At 47.4% G+C, this 16,858-nt stretch overlaps 1 protein-coding gene across 2 annotated transcripts in view; it reads right to left on the bottom strand.

The window, feature by feature from the left end:
* PRKCB (protein kinase C beta) overlaps positions 1 to 16,858 on the bottom strand; it is a 963,846-nt gene that overhangs the window by 631,320 nt on the left and 315,668 nt on the right. The gene's annotated exons all lie outside the window — the stretch shown is intronic.

The following is a 16,858-nucleotide window of genomic DNA, read 5'->3' on the forward strand; positions in this document are numbered from 1 at the left end:
TCACAATGCACCCATCTGGTTTCTCCACCACCCATCCAATTAGGAAACATTTTAGTACCAGGAAGTCTACCTTTTAGCGGTAAGAACAGGAGGACACCAGTGACAGAATTAGGGGCAGTGTGGTATGACCACAACAACTTCTTGACAGCAATATAAACAGAGACCCTGGAAACTTGAGCTGCTTGGATGCATTCCCTTGACATGTGATTTACCCTTTCCACCATCCCATTGGCCTTCGGACAATACAGGGTGGTTTTGAGGTGCACAATGGATACATTTTTTAGAAACTCCTTCATCTTATCTGAAGTGAACTAGACACCATTGTCGGTTATGATAGACCCAGGAATCCCTTCACACATAAAGGCATCGGTCAAAAAGTCAATCATATCCTGTGTAGTAATACGCTTGACTACTTTAACTACAATGGAGAAGTAATCCACCAGGACTATAAGGAACTTGTCTGACCACATGGTACCCTTAATAGGTACCGTAATGTCTAACCCCAGTTCGTCCCATGGTTTGGAAGGAACACTTACTGGGGACAAGGGCGCCATTCTTACATGTTTGCATTTATCACTCAAGGAGCAAGCGAGACATTCTTTCACCTTTTCTTCTACCAAATTGTCCATACCAGGAAACCAGTAGGTAGCTCCTACTTTGGATTTGGTGATACTACGCCCCAAATGCCCCTCATGAGCCAAGTCCACAATTCTTTCCCACAAATCTTTAGGTGGGATAATTTTCTCAACTCTCATGACCGTCTCATTGTAAATATGCAATTCGTGCCTTACTTCCCAGTAGCTCCGAACATCCTCATGTAACCCACTAGGTCTAGGAGGCCACCATTGAGTAATCATATCACTTAACACAGAAAGTATGGCATCCTTACCAGCACATTCAATCCATTCTTCTTTTGAAATGCCAGGGTGAGTCACAATTAAAACAGGGTCATCAGCAATCACTACACCTTCCACACGGTCGCCCTTTTGTGGCATGCACGATAAACAGTCTGCAACCGGATTTTTATTCCCCTGAATAAAGTCTTTCTTGAAACTTTAGCCCTTCACACCTCAAAATTAGGCAGATGATGAAATGTACATGAATTAACAAGAAACCACAACATGCTCCTCATTGATTTACTTCTCCAGATCATAACAAAACATTTGGTACCTGCTGGGCTGTAGTTCTGATCTAATCACAAGTCATTGGGCGGGAGGGTACAGCACAGACCACTGGCATATTTATAGCATGGAAAAGGCTGTTTTATTGAAGCAAGTGCACATCACAAACATTTTACCCATTGCAAACATGCCTTACAAAACTACCACCCTCATTAGACATCTTTTCTTACCTTTTCTCATCCCTATGTGCTCCCCCCACCCTTACCCTAAGCAGACTTCTTGTATCTGGGTCCGCCTTTCTGAACTATCATAATTCCTATATTAATAAACCTTGAACATCCTGTCTTCAGCAATTGTCAACTTCAACTTACTCCCCATCCCCTTTCCAAACTCCTTTACCCACCCCAACAGTAATATCAACAATTCAACCACACAAACTTGTCTGAAAGCCACTAGTGAAACTGCCCAAAGAGACCAGCGTAAAACAATCCACTTTCTTGCACACCTGGTCCAATAAATGCAGCCTTCCCCACCGAAAAAAAACCCTGACTGCCTCGCCTTATCGAGGGTTGGGGTGTCAAACGTTTCTACCCTGCCTCGCCTGCTATGCTCCCAGCTACTGTGTCACAACGCAAAATGACGGCTGGTAGCCCAATCCTCACTTATTTCCCCGCCTAAGACCGCCCTAGTCTACCAACAACAGCCCAATTGGGTTTCATTCCCCTGGACTGAACCACCCCACCCAAAAACCAGAGGGGCACAACAACCCTCTAGACACCAGCCTCCCAGACCCACATAATAACAGTGAACGTTTTAACATAATGTGCATAATGTTTGTGGAGGTTAAATGTTGACAGTGAAGGCCCCATCAGGGTTTCTTTACCTTAGGGTTGCAAGAAAGGTCAACTAATATGCCGCAAATAAACATGTAGGGTTTTTGGGGAATAGGGCCAGTCACGGCTTGGCATGTCCAACTATTTTACGGTCTTAATTGTCCAAACAAAGCAGATTACGATGGTAGACAATACAAGACAATATTACAAACTTAGCGCCGTTTTATAAAGAGCAGGTGTCATCTCAGAGTGTTGTGAACACACTCGGGCCCAATAAGGGAGCAACATCTTTTCAAATAAAAGGGCTTCTAAAACTCTTAAATCAGGAACCCGCCTGAATTCAGGGAAGGGACAATTCAGGTTCCTTCCCAAATCTCTTTACTGAAAATTAAAAAGTGTAGTGTCTTAGTGTGGACACGTTCTAGTGTTCCTATGTAATGTATCACATTCTACACCCACCCACCACAGACGTCATGGTGTCACATGACGCTGCCAATAAAAGAGGCTGAGCGCACGTGCTCAGGACCTTTTCCTACCACTCATTCTTGGTGTCCGTGTTCATCCTTGCTGCGCCTAACATGAGGGCCCAGGGCCCAGGGCCCATACTTTCAATCATTACAATGGCGACGAGGTCGGTAGTGCAACCCATGCGTGCCACTACCAATCACTGAGGAAAAGGGGGAGAGAGTTGCCCGCCTGAAGGGCATCCCCTGCAGCAAGGCACAGCGATCCGAGAAGCCGGTGAGCTCGTAGGAGCCCCGCAGTGACCGGGAGCCACACAACGAGCCGACCGGAGTCCACCCGCGTCGACTGCCACCAACGAGTGCCACCAAGTAACGGCGGACCGCCCAGAGCCCACCTGTGACGACCGCGAGGCTGAAAAACCCCACCGGAAAAGGGCATGGGCCGGGCGGAGCCCACCCGCCGCGACCGCGACGGAGCATCTGGCCTGCCGGCCGAAGGTGAGCCCCAGGGGTGAAGTGCCCGCCATGAACTGTGCCAGGAAATAAGCAGCGCCAGCGGAGCCTACCCGCGGCCTGCCCGAGTCATCCCTTGCCCCCGCCGCGTGTGTAACGGAAGCGGCGGGGCCCGGAGTAAGCCACGGCGTGAAGGGAAGGCGGCCGGACCCGAAAGTTAACAAAATCAACGAGGGGGAGGGAGCGGAGTAGCTAACCGCCTCCCGACCCCCCTCGCGACGTGGTCCGGGCCAGCGGAGCCCACCCGCGACCGGTTGGCGGCACCTCCACCGAAGGAAGACCCAGCAGCGCCAGCGGAGCCCACCCGCGACCTGCCGGCGGCACCCCCAGCGAAGAAGAGACTAAGCAGCGCCAGCGGAGCCCACCCGCGGCCCGCCGGTAGCGCCCAGTGAAGGACAGTGACTGCAGAGCCAGCGGAGAAGCAAGGCAGGTCTCCGCCGCGCAGCGTGTGTGTGTAGAAGCTGCAGCGGCGGGAGACCGGCGAAAGTGGGGCCAGCGGACCAAGAACTTCCTTGAACACAGAGCCGGCGGGGCCCAACCGCGGCCTGCCTCGAGCGTCCCCCGCCAGGGAGGAGTGACCGGAGCGACGAGCTCCCCCGCCGGAGTGAAGCAACGTCTCCCCCGCCCGCGTGAGTACTGCCGAGGAGGCTGCGGACGGGGAGAGAGAGCGAGGGAGAAGCAAGCATCTGCAGGCGGCCAGCGCCGCCAAGATCAGAAGGCGCCCCCCCCCCTCCTCGTGTGCTCCGTGTGAGGAGCAGAGTGCAGGGAAGCAGGGGTGAAGTGACCGTCTGCACGCGGCCAGCGCCGCCGTTAGCATAACAGCCCCACTCCTTGTGTGCTCCGTGAAGGGCAGAGTGCCGGCAAAGCGGTCAACACCGCCAGAAGTTCACATAAGCCCCACCGGGACACTGCAACAAGAGGAACCACCGGTGCACCCACAGAGACAGCCAAATTTGCCCCCAGCATCAAAGCTGCACAACACCAGAGGGACATAAACAGTGCTTTAGCAATGTCTGCCTGACTTCAGCACATTTATAATTCGGTACATTTCTGGAACATTATAAGCAAAGAAAATCTACTCACCCATTCTCAACAGCAGCTCCAACCCCCTGTGCACTGAAGCAGTAGAGTGCACACCCGGGAAAGACAAGACAGGCTGCTAACAGATCCAGCAACACTGCCACCCAGTGGCCAAAAGCATTAGTGCACCAACATCCTCCAGCACTGAAACAAGCATTGTTCAACGCAAAAGAAGTTAGTACAATCTAAGGCAACAGACGGAGTAGCGCCCCAAGGGAAAGCATCTTAACGCCCGAATCCAGAAAGCACGCTCTGCGCAGAAGACGCCCACACGCACCAGCAAGGAGTCTGCGGCTGCCACTTCCGAAGCGACGTGGGAAGAGGCACGAATGTCTCACGTAACATCAACACCTCACCAAGCATTCAAGCAAGGACAAAACTTCTGGAGAAAACGACTGCCAAGCACTGGAGGAACGATCAGGGAATAAGACTGCCGAGATCAGAAGGCGGAGAGAGCAGTGACTCCTAGTGGCCACAGGAGATCACCGCAGCATCAACTACTCCCGCCAACGGTCCGAAGCAGCAAACGTCTGACGCCAGCCAAAGCAGCAAGTACCCAACGGTCCAAAGCAGCAAAGCACTGGACGTCAGCCAAGCAGCAAGAAAACGACGCCAGCCAAAGCTGCAAGTACCAACGACATGCAACAAGTGTCCGAGAGCCTTGAAAAGAACGGGCGCAGATAACGCGCCAAGTGACAAGGCACAGCCCCCACGAGATGGAAGAAGGGCACAGTTAACGCCACAGTGCAGAACAGTTACCGAAGACGACCACTAAGTGTGGCGCGCCCAGAAGCCGATTCACAGAAAGATCGCGTACCAAGTATGACCCGCGTCGGGTTCTCTAACCTACATCAGAAAGTCCGACAGGACGACCGAAGAAACCTGCCAAAACATCAGCAGGAGCGGACCGCCAAATGGTCCAGGACGTTCGACCTAGTCAAGGTCTCTAAACAACATCCCACGAACGTCACCTACAAGAATCTAGAGAAGAGGGTTCGCGACACCAACTCAGGAAGCTGAGGAAGAAGGAGGAAGTGTCCCAGTCGGGGACAAACCAGGATCACGCATGCAGCGGGCGCGCCCTGCATGGAGGAGCCAGGTCAGGAGAGAAGATGCAGATCGGACCGAGGGATGTCGCGAAACAGGAAGGGAGGAAAGGAGATATCCGAGTGGCGCGTCGGCCACCGTGAACAGAAAGGAAGAAGAGGAGAGAGCTGTGTGGCACGTCTGCCACTGCGAGAAGAGAGCTGTATGGCACCTCTGCCACAGTGGAACAGAAAGGAAGGACAGGAGAGAACTGAGTGGCACATCTGCCACTGTAACAAGTAAGGTAGAAGAAGAGAGATCTGAGTGGCACCTCTGCCACCGAGAAAAGAAAGGAAGAGAAGGGGAGACAGGTGGCACCTCCGCCCCTGCCAGAACGGAAGGAAGCATATTCCACGTGGCCGTTGCCACAGTGGAAGAGCAGAAAGAAGTATATCCCCGTGGCCGTTGCCACAGTTAATAATGGAAGGAAGTAAATCCAAGTGGCCGTTGCCACAGTTAATAATGGAAGGAAGTAAATCCACGTGGCTGTTGCCACAGTTAAGAGTGAAGAAGAAGTCAGTGAGAAGTGGGTCCCCACAGTGAATCCAAGGCCAACCATCATTCCACGGCGAACTACAAGAACTCCAACCGCACCCGTGACCACGGAAGTCAACAACACAAGGACTGTGAGGAAAAAGGGGCTACCCAGTCGTTTACAGACTGTTTCCATCCAACACCACCAACCTGGCTAAAGCGGACAAAAGTTCCCCGAAACAGACGGAACTCCATCCGCCCATTCCCAAGCTGCGGCGGATAGAAAAGCTTGATGGAACTGAACACTCCACTGCATCCTGAGATAAGTTAATTCCCCAAAGGTGAATTATTAAGTTGGGTCTTTTCATTGAATAAAAAGGGGAGTGATGTAGTGTCTTAGTGTGGACACGTTCTAGTGTTCCTATGTAATGTATCACATTCTTGGTGTCCGTGTTCATCCTTGCTGCGCCTAACATGAGGGCCCAGGGCCCAGGGCCCATACTTTCAATCATTACAAAAAGAAAGTAGAGCAGCATTGATAAAACTGAATTGAGAAGAGTGTAGCTGTCAGTCACCTTATCCCTAGCAGTGCCTCCCCGGGACAGTCACATAACTGTATTTACTGCTTAGACAGGCACCTCATTTCCATACTTTGCAACAAAAGATTGTACTAACCTTTGCCTAGGACGAGGCCCCTCATTCCTTTCCCCTGACGCATCTGCCACCCTTTACTTCGCAAGTAAAACACGTGAAACATCATAAAAACAGAGCTTCGAGGGGAATAAAAACACTAGGGGTGTCTCTCAAAGGGACGTGGCCAATGTAATTAAGGCCGTGGCTTAAAACACATAAGCTAAAAATCTGTACTTAGCATAGCGTACCGCCCGACTGGTATTTTGCTGTTTCTGTTATTACATCCAGATATATAACACAACAAGTAACATTACACCTACAACAAGTCAGGACTATTGGTTTTGTCAATGGTTGTTAGTTGCATAAGATAAATAACCAACAACGACTTTGTTGTAAAGGATATTGAAAATGCTTCCGTTTTGAAATGACGAGACTGTGAAAGAACTTTAAGGAGTCCCTTTGACATTTCATCACAGGCAGGGAAGGGTGGTACTGCTGCAGAGTAGAGATTTATTTTTTCACCCTGTAGGTGAGGGCGAAAATGGAGAGCCCATCAGGGACCTATCTCAGCAGCTGTTTTTCAGAACTGCCGGTGCTGAGCACCAGAAGGACCCGGTCCACTTAAAGTCCTGCATAAATGCAAAATGTATCTGAAAAGTTGTGAATCATGGCCACATCTGTGGGCTACAACTCCCCAGGGGGACGAGCGGAGGTGTTTTGTGATAAAGATGAGCTATGTCGATGTACTGAAGTGAGTTGCAAGCTCTATCCCATGGGGGCACCAGAATAAAGGACAACGTTCGCCCACAATGAGATAGTTTTAGATTACACTTTTTCACTTATCTTGCACTCTGCCCATCACTCCTTAAATTATCATTTCAGTGAAACAAATGTGAGAAATGTGTTAATTTCAGTTTCTTTCCTTGGTTATTGGGAGGGGGCAGTGAAAGCAGCACACTTTTTTGTTTTTAAATATTTTATTTTCAAGTTTTTAATGAGCTATACACAATAAAAAAATTACAATAGGACATACAGTACCACCCACAACCAAAAGTCAAACGCTATTTAAAAGTCTATAATATCTATAAAAAGGTGCAATCAGTGAGAAATGGAGGAGATAAAAATATATACATATACAACGTATTACAGATGAACTATAAGACATCAGGGTATGCATGCTCCTGTCATGTGACACAATGTTTGCAATCCGAATTGTTGCTTTTGTCTTACATAAAATGCTAAATAAAGATACAAAAAGAAAAGTACGCATGCACCACTTCTTTCTGAGTTGTAGAAGTGGGTTTTAATAATATGATGTACCCTTAAGAATAAATACTTATTAAGTTATCACCAAAATAAGGCAATTTAATGCAGCACGCAGCCTTAGGGTGCCACTTAGTGGCCGTGTTTAATTACTACATAAGGCCTGAAAATAATCTTTTCTGTGGTTTGGCAAGAACTCCAGCAGACAAAAACGCTGTTGTGCCTGTGGCATGGAAAATCTTCACACACAACTCGAAAGCAGCAGTTTTGCGAAACTACAGAACAAAAACCAACTAAAATCACCTTGGATCTAGGGTTGCAGAACAAGACGATGTTTGATTAAAAGAAATGTAGCAACTAATTAATTTTATTGTAAAGAGGAGAGGTGCGCCATTTTCAAAACAGTATAAATTTAACACAAGTAAAACCCAAATGCAAAATTAACACAATAGATCTGCACTACCAATAAATTTTGCAGAAATCCACTGTGAAACCGGTTTCCCTAACCGTCAAAGAGCCAGGGCCGCTCAGCCGGGCAGAACTAACACATAAGGTAAATATAAAGAGATTGCTCTTTAAGAATGAATAATGTAAGAAAAACAAGGTTCTTATCTCCCGTCCAGCCGGCTTCTGTTACCGAGCAATCCAAGAACATCAGGAGAAGCCGCTAAGGCAAACCACAACACAGAGCGGTTCAACAGAAGCAAAGCCAGACAGAGAAAGAGACAAGGAGAAAACGGATCAATGAAAGAAACGTAAAGAGAAAACGTGATGGCAGATGGGAAGATAAAAATTAGGCAAAGGTATGGAAATATCAAAGGGAAACAAACAGAAAAGGGATTGGGCCAAGGTCTATGCAGTCAGGAAAGACCCTGGGCCGAACCGCCTTCCATCTTAAAGGTTCAAGCATGTGGCCTCGGTCCTTCTTCTGCCCCCCCAGCTATGTTTTAATAAGCCACAGACAATATTCCTACCCTCTCTGATTGCATGTAGGTGTAATAATACCCAAACCAGTTGGGCCTCAAGACAGATGTGAATCATTCTATCTAACGCCAAACTCCTGGCCAAGACGGAACATAGGAAACCATTTCTTTAAGGCGATTCATAGATCATCCAGCGAGATCAAAATGGATTTTTTGGATGGTATGGACATGCCAGGTTTAGATTCTGGAAGGGGGTGATTGCGTGCCTCGCTGATGTCCTGGGGTGGGAACTTCCTAGGTCTCCCAGGTTGACTCTGCTTCACATTACCAATGAGATTGAAGGTGATAGATATAAGCGCCATCTTCTATTTTTAGGCCTCGCACTCACCTAACGAGACATAGCTAGATTATGGAGGTCCGATACGCCACCCGTGGCGAGTGCATGGAGTAGGGGGATGGATTTCTGTATGGTGTTGGAAGGCTCTTTGTCTTTCAAGCGTGTGGATGCTCCGAGAAACATACAAAGATTTGGCAGTGGTGGGCTGACTACCGAGGCCTTACCCTAAAACGTTCGATGACAATTGGCAATGTTATAGATGGGGAAGTGCAGACATACGGTTGAGTTGGGTGATATACGGTATGAGGCGCCATCCGATGATCATAGGCAACGTCTGGTACGAACGTAATGCGATACAGACAAGTAATACTGCAGCGGGTTGTATTGTTATGGTTTTGTTGTTATTACTAATATGTAATGCAATGCCACTATATGCAAGGATACGTTTATGTGTATGGAGCATGTTGGTCTGTTCAAAGGCAAGAAATGCAATAAAATTTGTTGTGGAAAAAAAGGGATTTTATGGCACACAATGCGACCAGACGGTCTTCACAGGCTCCATCTTGCTTTTGCACAATCTCAGGATCTTTCGGGTCACTCGGCCATTATCTCGATTGCTTGAAAATCCACTCTCTGGATTGGAATTATCTATTCCATGGCCTCAAGATTATGAATTTTGGGCCATGATTTTTGTATGTGTCAGACTACTACATACATACCCAGTCACAAGGGTAAGTGTGAACAAAGTCCTTTCCTCCCCCTTCCATATAGAACATAGCACCAGACAGGGCTGTTCCCTCGCTCCGCTCCTCTTTACCCTGGCCATTGAATTCTTCGCAGCTTGCACATCCACATTAAAGACATACATATGGGAGCAGATGATGTGCCCGGAAGTTAGCCCTCGAGACACCAAGCTGTTGACTAGCCGAATACAGGAGAAGGCAAGAGGCATCGTGGACTACAAGCAGTCTAAGAGGAGAAACGGTCTGGAGGAGGAAAATAGATCTAGCGGAGGAGAAGAGATTTAGAGGAGTAAAACAGGTCTAGTGGAGGAGAATAAGAGAAAAGGAGAGGTCTGGAGAAGGAGAAAAGGAATAGCAGAAGAAAAGCAGTTGAGTGCAGGAGACGTCTAGTAGAGAAGAAGGGTTCTAGAGAGGGAAAGAGGTCAAAAGAAGGAGGAGATATGTAACAGAGAGGACGCTTAACAGAGGAGAACTGGCTAGGTGGAGAAGATACCCAGTGTAGGAGAAAGAGAGGAGAAGAGCTCAGGAGGAGACTGGGTTTCATGGAGAAGAAGGCTAATGAAGGTCAAGAGGAGGAGACCAACTCTGGCTGTTGAGGTCTACTAGAGTATTTTGTGCTTTGGTGGAAAAACAGGATCCAGCGGAGATGTGGTGTAGAGGTTGAGATGTGGTCTAGTGTATGAGAGTGATACCCCAGCCCACTGCCTATTAGGATGGTTCCCCCACACATCCAAGACTAAAGTCACCAGCAAATTCCAAGGTCTAGCGTTCATCCTTGCTAAGCGCGAGATAGCCAGAAAGTGGAAGGCATCGGGAGGTCCTAGACTGCACACATGGAGGGGAGTGTTGCTGAAGTGAGCAGGATGCGAGGGCGGATATCGTTGAGAGATGCTAAGAGAGCAACAGGGAACACAGAGGTGGCCAGAGCCTGGGAAGCCCTGTTAGACGACTTGTCACACAAAGACCCGGGAACACCCTTGAGATCCACATGGGTGCTACTTGGAGAATGCACACCTTTACAAGTTAGACCTGCTATACAGACTTTCAGAAAACAAAAGCCACTAGGTTGTTAAATTGGTTTGGGACTACCCAGCCCTCGCCTGGGTATAAAAGAGATACAAAACAGGCATCTATCACCAAGTAAATCCATATACATTATACAGTACTGACTCATGGGTAAGGGGGACAGTGTCTTGTTTTGAATTGATCTTGAGACTGTACTATTGCAGTGCTCAGTTTTGTACATATGAAGATTAAACATCTGTATGCTGATTAAGTGTGACATTCCCACATTGTTTTTTGCATTAAAATGTATGAACCTGACTGGGATTAGTCAGTTACATACTATACTGTGCTGTACTCTGTCATTTATTGTAATGACCGGAATAATGACAAGACCTAAAGTAGATTGGACAAAAACAATAAAATCTGTTTACAAAAATAAATAAAAAATAGTAGGCGAGAGTGATGGAGTGTTGGAGGTTTAGTCCAGTACGCAAAATGTGTTTAATTGCTTAGTTTGTTCCCTGTGAATCCATTAGATCAGTGTTCTAATCCTGGCTTTGCTTCTTGATCTAAATGTATGATCCTGGGAATATTCCATCATCTTGTCGTGCTTTAACGCCTTAACTGCTTCGAACGTTCCGCGCCAGTGCGGAACGTTCTAATAAACGGGCGGGCCGTGTCGGCCAACGGACGTGCGCAGCACTACCGAGGTAGTGCTCACGACGGCCGTTGGCCGACACCCGCAGCGAACTGGTTAAGTCCCTTTCTGACAAAATTAGGAATGTTTATTTACAAGCCAAACAACAGTAATATGTACTATTTAAAAACTTGGATTTTATATTATTTTATATTAAATTCTCCTCTTTCCCTATTTCTCAGCGGCCAATCCTGTTTATATCTAAACGGCATGTACGTCGTGTTTATATTTTTATATTCTGCTCTAGCGGTGGGGAACAGGCAGCTCCTCGTTGAGATGGAGGCATGCAGGCTGCCTCTGAAGTCCCATCCACCCCCTCGAGTTTTGTCTTACAACCTCTCACCGCCCTCGTTTGAGGTTTTATTTCAGTCTCAATTATTAAAGAAGTCATTAAAAATATATGGACCTCACACCTCCTGGCCTTTCAGTCGCCTCCTCCAGGCCCATTAGGCACGCTTGGCTCACCTGCACACCAAGGAGAAATTAATTATCCTTTCTGTGAAATGTTGTACATCTTAATTGATCCCCCGCTGACCAGCGGGGCGGGGCTCCTCCGGCCAGCAAAGGGCCCCGAAGAGAAGCCCTCTTGTCAGGAGTAAAGAGACACACCAGGAAGACTTACACTTTGCAATGTTATCAACAAACTAAAATAGAAGAATTGCTACCGCATAAGGTTTTCTAGTTATCTAGGTAATCTATATTTGTACACTGCGGCACACTTTTTGGTGAGTGACAGGTACTACATTTGTGAGGCAATCTCGCTTTCCACATGCTAGAAGCCTTACCTCATGCAGGGATTTTGAAATATCAGAATGCAAGTTCACTGCACTCTGTCATTGCACTCTACGCTAGTCCACTCTACGCCACTCCTCTCTATGCCACTCCTCTCTATGCCACTCCTCTCTATGCCACTCCTCTCTATGCCACTCCACTCTCTGCCACTCCACTCTACGCCACTCCACTCTACGCCACTCCACTCTACGCCACTCCACTCTACGCCACTCCACTCTACGCCACTCCACTCTACGCCACTCCTCTCTATGCCACTCCTCTACACAACACTCTACGCCACTCCACTCTACGCCACTCCTCTCTACGCCACTCCTCTCTATGCCACTCCTCTCTATGCCACTCCTCTCTATGCCACTCCTCTCTCTGCCACTCCACTCTACGCCACTCCACTCTACGCCACTCCTCTCTATGCCACTCCTCTACACAACACTCTACGCCACTCCTCTCTATGCCACTCCTCTCTATGCCACTCCACTCTCTGCCACTCCACTCTACGCCACTCCACTCTACGCCACTCCACTCTACGCCACTCCACTCTACGGCACTCCACTCTACGGCACTCCACTCTACGGCACTCCACTCTACGGCACTCCACTCTACGGCACTCCACTCTACGGCACTCCACTCTACGGCACTCCACTCTACGGCACTCCACTCTACGGCACTCCACTCTACGGCACTCCACTCTATGGCACTCCACTCTATGGCACTCCACTCTATGGCACTCCACTCTATGGCACTCCACTCTATGCCACACCTCTCTCCTCTACACCACACCTACCCCTTTCCCTCTTATGAACATCTGTTCCTAAGTGTGAAGGAAGCTTTCATGAGAAGTAAAGTCTTTCTACTAGAAATACTTTTACAAGATAACCTCTACTTATAGTCGCTTGGTATTTTCCATGTCTACATTTGCAACTCACTACTTAACTCTGCTCACCAGATTTTCTTGTGGTTCTGGGACTAAAGCGTAAAATCCCTGCTGAAGGACACTTTATACTATCGGCCTTAGGAAGACTTGTGATCAGGCAGGTGCAACAGTTGCACCAGAAATTGCGCTAATAAATACTCGATGACTTGAATCTCTGCAAACTGAAAGAGATGACAGAGACCACAGATATGATGGTTTAAAGACAGTGGCTCTAGAGGTAGTTGACATTATAAAAGACTAACCAAGGGAAGGCCTTTGAGCTTCATTCATACACATTGTTTCCACAAATGAATGAAAAATGTATGGAAATGTTCTCTGACATTAGTCGTGAAAAATTAAGATGCAAATTCAGAGGTGTTAGACCTGGCATCTTTTGGCAAGGTCACCCCTGAACTTTTCCGGCCTCCTGTTTGAACCCTGTTTTGCTGGCATAGGACTTTGAGTGCCAAAGTGCCAAAGTGCTGTGCTTGTCACATACATACTGGTGATTGGTGTATACATAATTGGCTGATTTGAGTTAGCTGTAAGTCCCTTGTCTTGGAGTAAGACTTATACCTAGGGGATGTATCTCAAATGCTCCTCCGTAGGAGTGCAGCACTGGTTGTGTCATCTACGTACTTTGCTCTATAAACGTGCCCCAGGTTTGCCCTGGCAGGGCCTATGTGCAGGTTACTGTTACTCTGCTTGGCATTTCAAAAGCTACTTACCAAGCTTGTGCATGTCTCCTGCTATATCAGTATACTCCCTGGGAGCAGGGTGCAGTGTCAGGAAGAGGCCAGGCATGTGTGCGATGTGTGCGCTACAGGTACTGGTAGTGAATGGCACTGGATGGTATGTTCGGTACAGTGGGGCCGGCTTCTCACATTGAGTAACATGGGGGGTCTGTAGAAAGGGTATTGAGTGGTATTTCCTACATACAAGGGAGTAGTAGTATAGTGTTTGATATTGATGAGTTAGTAATAACAAATCCTCTCTAGTAGTGCGAGTGAATTTGTGAAAATGTGCCTTTTGGTGCTCATGGTGCCTGTCTCCATTCCACATGTGGGTGCTGGGTTTACAGCTACATCTGTGCATTTCTGATAGAAGGCCATAAACTAGGAGCTCAAGGGATACTGCAGACCTTTGACTCTGAGGGGCCTTCCAGGGACGGATACGAGGGGGTGGAATTTGCACCTCCATTCCCAGGGGCTGTGTCCTTACCTCACTATAGATATTGATCAAGCCTTCCGGGAGAGGATGGCAGACAGAATTTTTTTTCGAGCGGTCCTGTGCATTTCCAAGGATGCCTTTTGAAATTATCTAAATTTCAAAGGCTAGTGTGGGTACAGCTTCTGGGGCTCTGCCCTCAGGAGTTAAGACGCTTTTGGGATTAGAACCATTCTACGTTGGTGCGATGCTGGGACATTGACAAGAGGAACTATTGGGGCAGGAGGGACTGCAACTGCACTATCCGCAGACTTGTGGTGACCAGGGGGCTTCTCGTGCTCTAGGAAGGGGAATATCATCGGTGGATTTTGTCTGGATGTTGTTGGCCAGCAGCTAATTCCCAACTCTCGTGGCCCGGGTCCCTAAACACTCTCCAAGGGTCGGTTGGCTGGAAACCTCTCCTCGATATCCCAGGGACAGAAAGATCTCTCTGTTTCCAGGAGATTGTAAAAAATTTGCAGGGTGCAGTGAAAACGAGAGGAAGTGATCGCTGGTTGGGAACAACGACTGCCTGCCCTGATGAATGTAGTAATCATACTGTGCAGAGTAGCGTGCTCATAAAGATCTGCGGCCTACCTGGGGTGCTGGAACATCAAATGTTTGAGGAGTGCTGGGGAGGTTTGCAGAGTCCTAGGGACCAGTTCTTGTGACTAGAAACCTGTGCTGGCTCGTACTTTGCAGTGTGTTGTGTCTGTGGGGTGTTGAGAGACATCTGCCGAGTCCGCGTGACCCGAGCTGGAAGCCTAGATTGTCTCCGACCTCCAGATCAGGATGACATTGCCTGGCATCATGGCTTCCATCCTATTTCGCTGGCTCACTCTCCCCGGACCCACGCCACAAGGTACTCTGTTGTTGAGACTATCGTGACTGGACCCGAGGGGTCCCGTTGTGCCTTGTGTGCAACCCGGACTGGCTGCCGAGAGCAACTGCAGCTCGCACCTCTGCCTAGGGGGAAACACTTCTCCAATTTGGAAGCGTGCCATCTTACAGTGTCTCAGTATTTTGCCGGATAGGGATCCCACACTCGTGAAGGTGACACTGGGTGCGTGAAAGCCTAAACTGGATGGACGAAACCACGTAAGTGTTTCCTTCCACTTAAGTGGTCCCAACAATCTAATCCAAGTGTCGCCAGTGGGTGCAACTTGTTTCATTAGCTGGTGTCCTTTGGAGTGGCTGAGGGGCTGGGTCACAAGGCACAGTCAAAACCTGTGATTTCTTGACCATTACAACTGTATGGGGTATGCAACATTGGGAATGTTGTGTTCTGTGCTAATGTGTTGCGGGAAAGTGGAATATTCCTCTGAACAGCTTGCATATATGTTTCTGTTGCTTATGATGTGAATGGGATAGCTTGGATCGTGAACACATCAAGGAAGTGCACACATGGGTTTATGTTCCTTATGAGGCTGAGGGGATAACGGGATAGGTGCTTACCTATGATTAGTATGTATATATATTAATATATATATATATATATATTAATATATATATATATATATATATTTATATATATATATATATATATATATATATATATATATATATATATATATATGTATGTATGTTCATGCCGTTATGCTGCTAATGGGAGAGTTCGACAATTGCATTTAACTGTAAAGAGTTTGGGTCGTTTTAATTTCAAGGTGTGTGTGATACAAAAAACAATGTTTTTTGTATCAACTGGTTATTATTATATTATCTGGTTGCGGCACCAAAACTATGGAACACACTCCCCCAGTTTATCAGGACCAGCCCCTCGCTCATGTCATTCCGAAAAAAACTGAAAACGTGGTTGTTTAATCAGTAATGGTCATAATGCAGTAGTGGAGAAGTTCGCAGCAGTAACAGCGCCGAGACGCCTACGGGCAATTGTTCGCGCTTTATTAAATATCAAAAATAAATACAATAAATGCATACGGTGTGGAGTCTTTTTGCAGTGTACTCAGTGTGTTGCGAGGGTGGTATTTTGCCAATACTTTACAATTTGGCCCTGAGGATAAGCCTGACTGCTCTGTGCCAAGCTACCCAAGGGTGAGCATAGGTTATCGGACAAGTGTATCATACTCCTCCTATCTGGGACGGCGGATTCTGTCTGCTTTGATGTGTCTTAGCCAGCCAGACCCTGCTGGGTCTAACAATAGGGTTCAGTCACAAAGTATTAATCATAGTCAAGATCACACAGAAAACAGGAGACTGAGTAGAACTAACAGAGCCTCATCTAGTCATCTGTCTAAGGGCAGACCAGAAGACGATGGCTGTGGTCACATTTGATATCTATTTGATGGTCACTCCATTCCACGACACTCTGCTCCACTCTACGACATTCACTTTTAGCCATGCTGATCAGCAGCCAAGCTGGTGTATAAAATAGGCTAAAAGACATTGGCAAAGCCAATAGCTCTTGCCTAGGTGAGACCGCTTGGCTTTGCCAATGCTTATTTGAATAGCAGTTGATAATAGTTTTATTGTACATTGACATGTCTTTAACCATATCATGTTCGCAAAACTGCAAATATGAGCCAATAGACATTGCTGCTAAGGTGTCCTGTGTCATGCCTGGCCCTTACATCCAGCCCTAGCTTTTTAGCCAGTAGTACTTTGCTTGTTACAGTTTTCTTTTGAAGGTTAGAAGCATGTGTTCCCAAGCTAGGTAACTGCAGCTGCCTAGAAAGCCAGGACTGACCGGGAGTATCAGACGTGCCATAAATCAAGTGAATACAATCCTTTTTGGTGTATTTGTTAGAAAATAGAAGCTCT

This window comes from Lissotriton vulgaris, chromosome 10, assembly GCF_964263255.1.
Source record: "Lissotriton vulgaris chromosome 10, aLisVul1.2, whole genome shotgun sequence".
Taxonomy (NCBI): Eukaryota; Metazoa; Chordata; class Amphibia; order Caudata; family Salamandridae; genus Lissotriton; species Lissotriton vulgaris.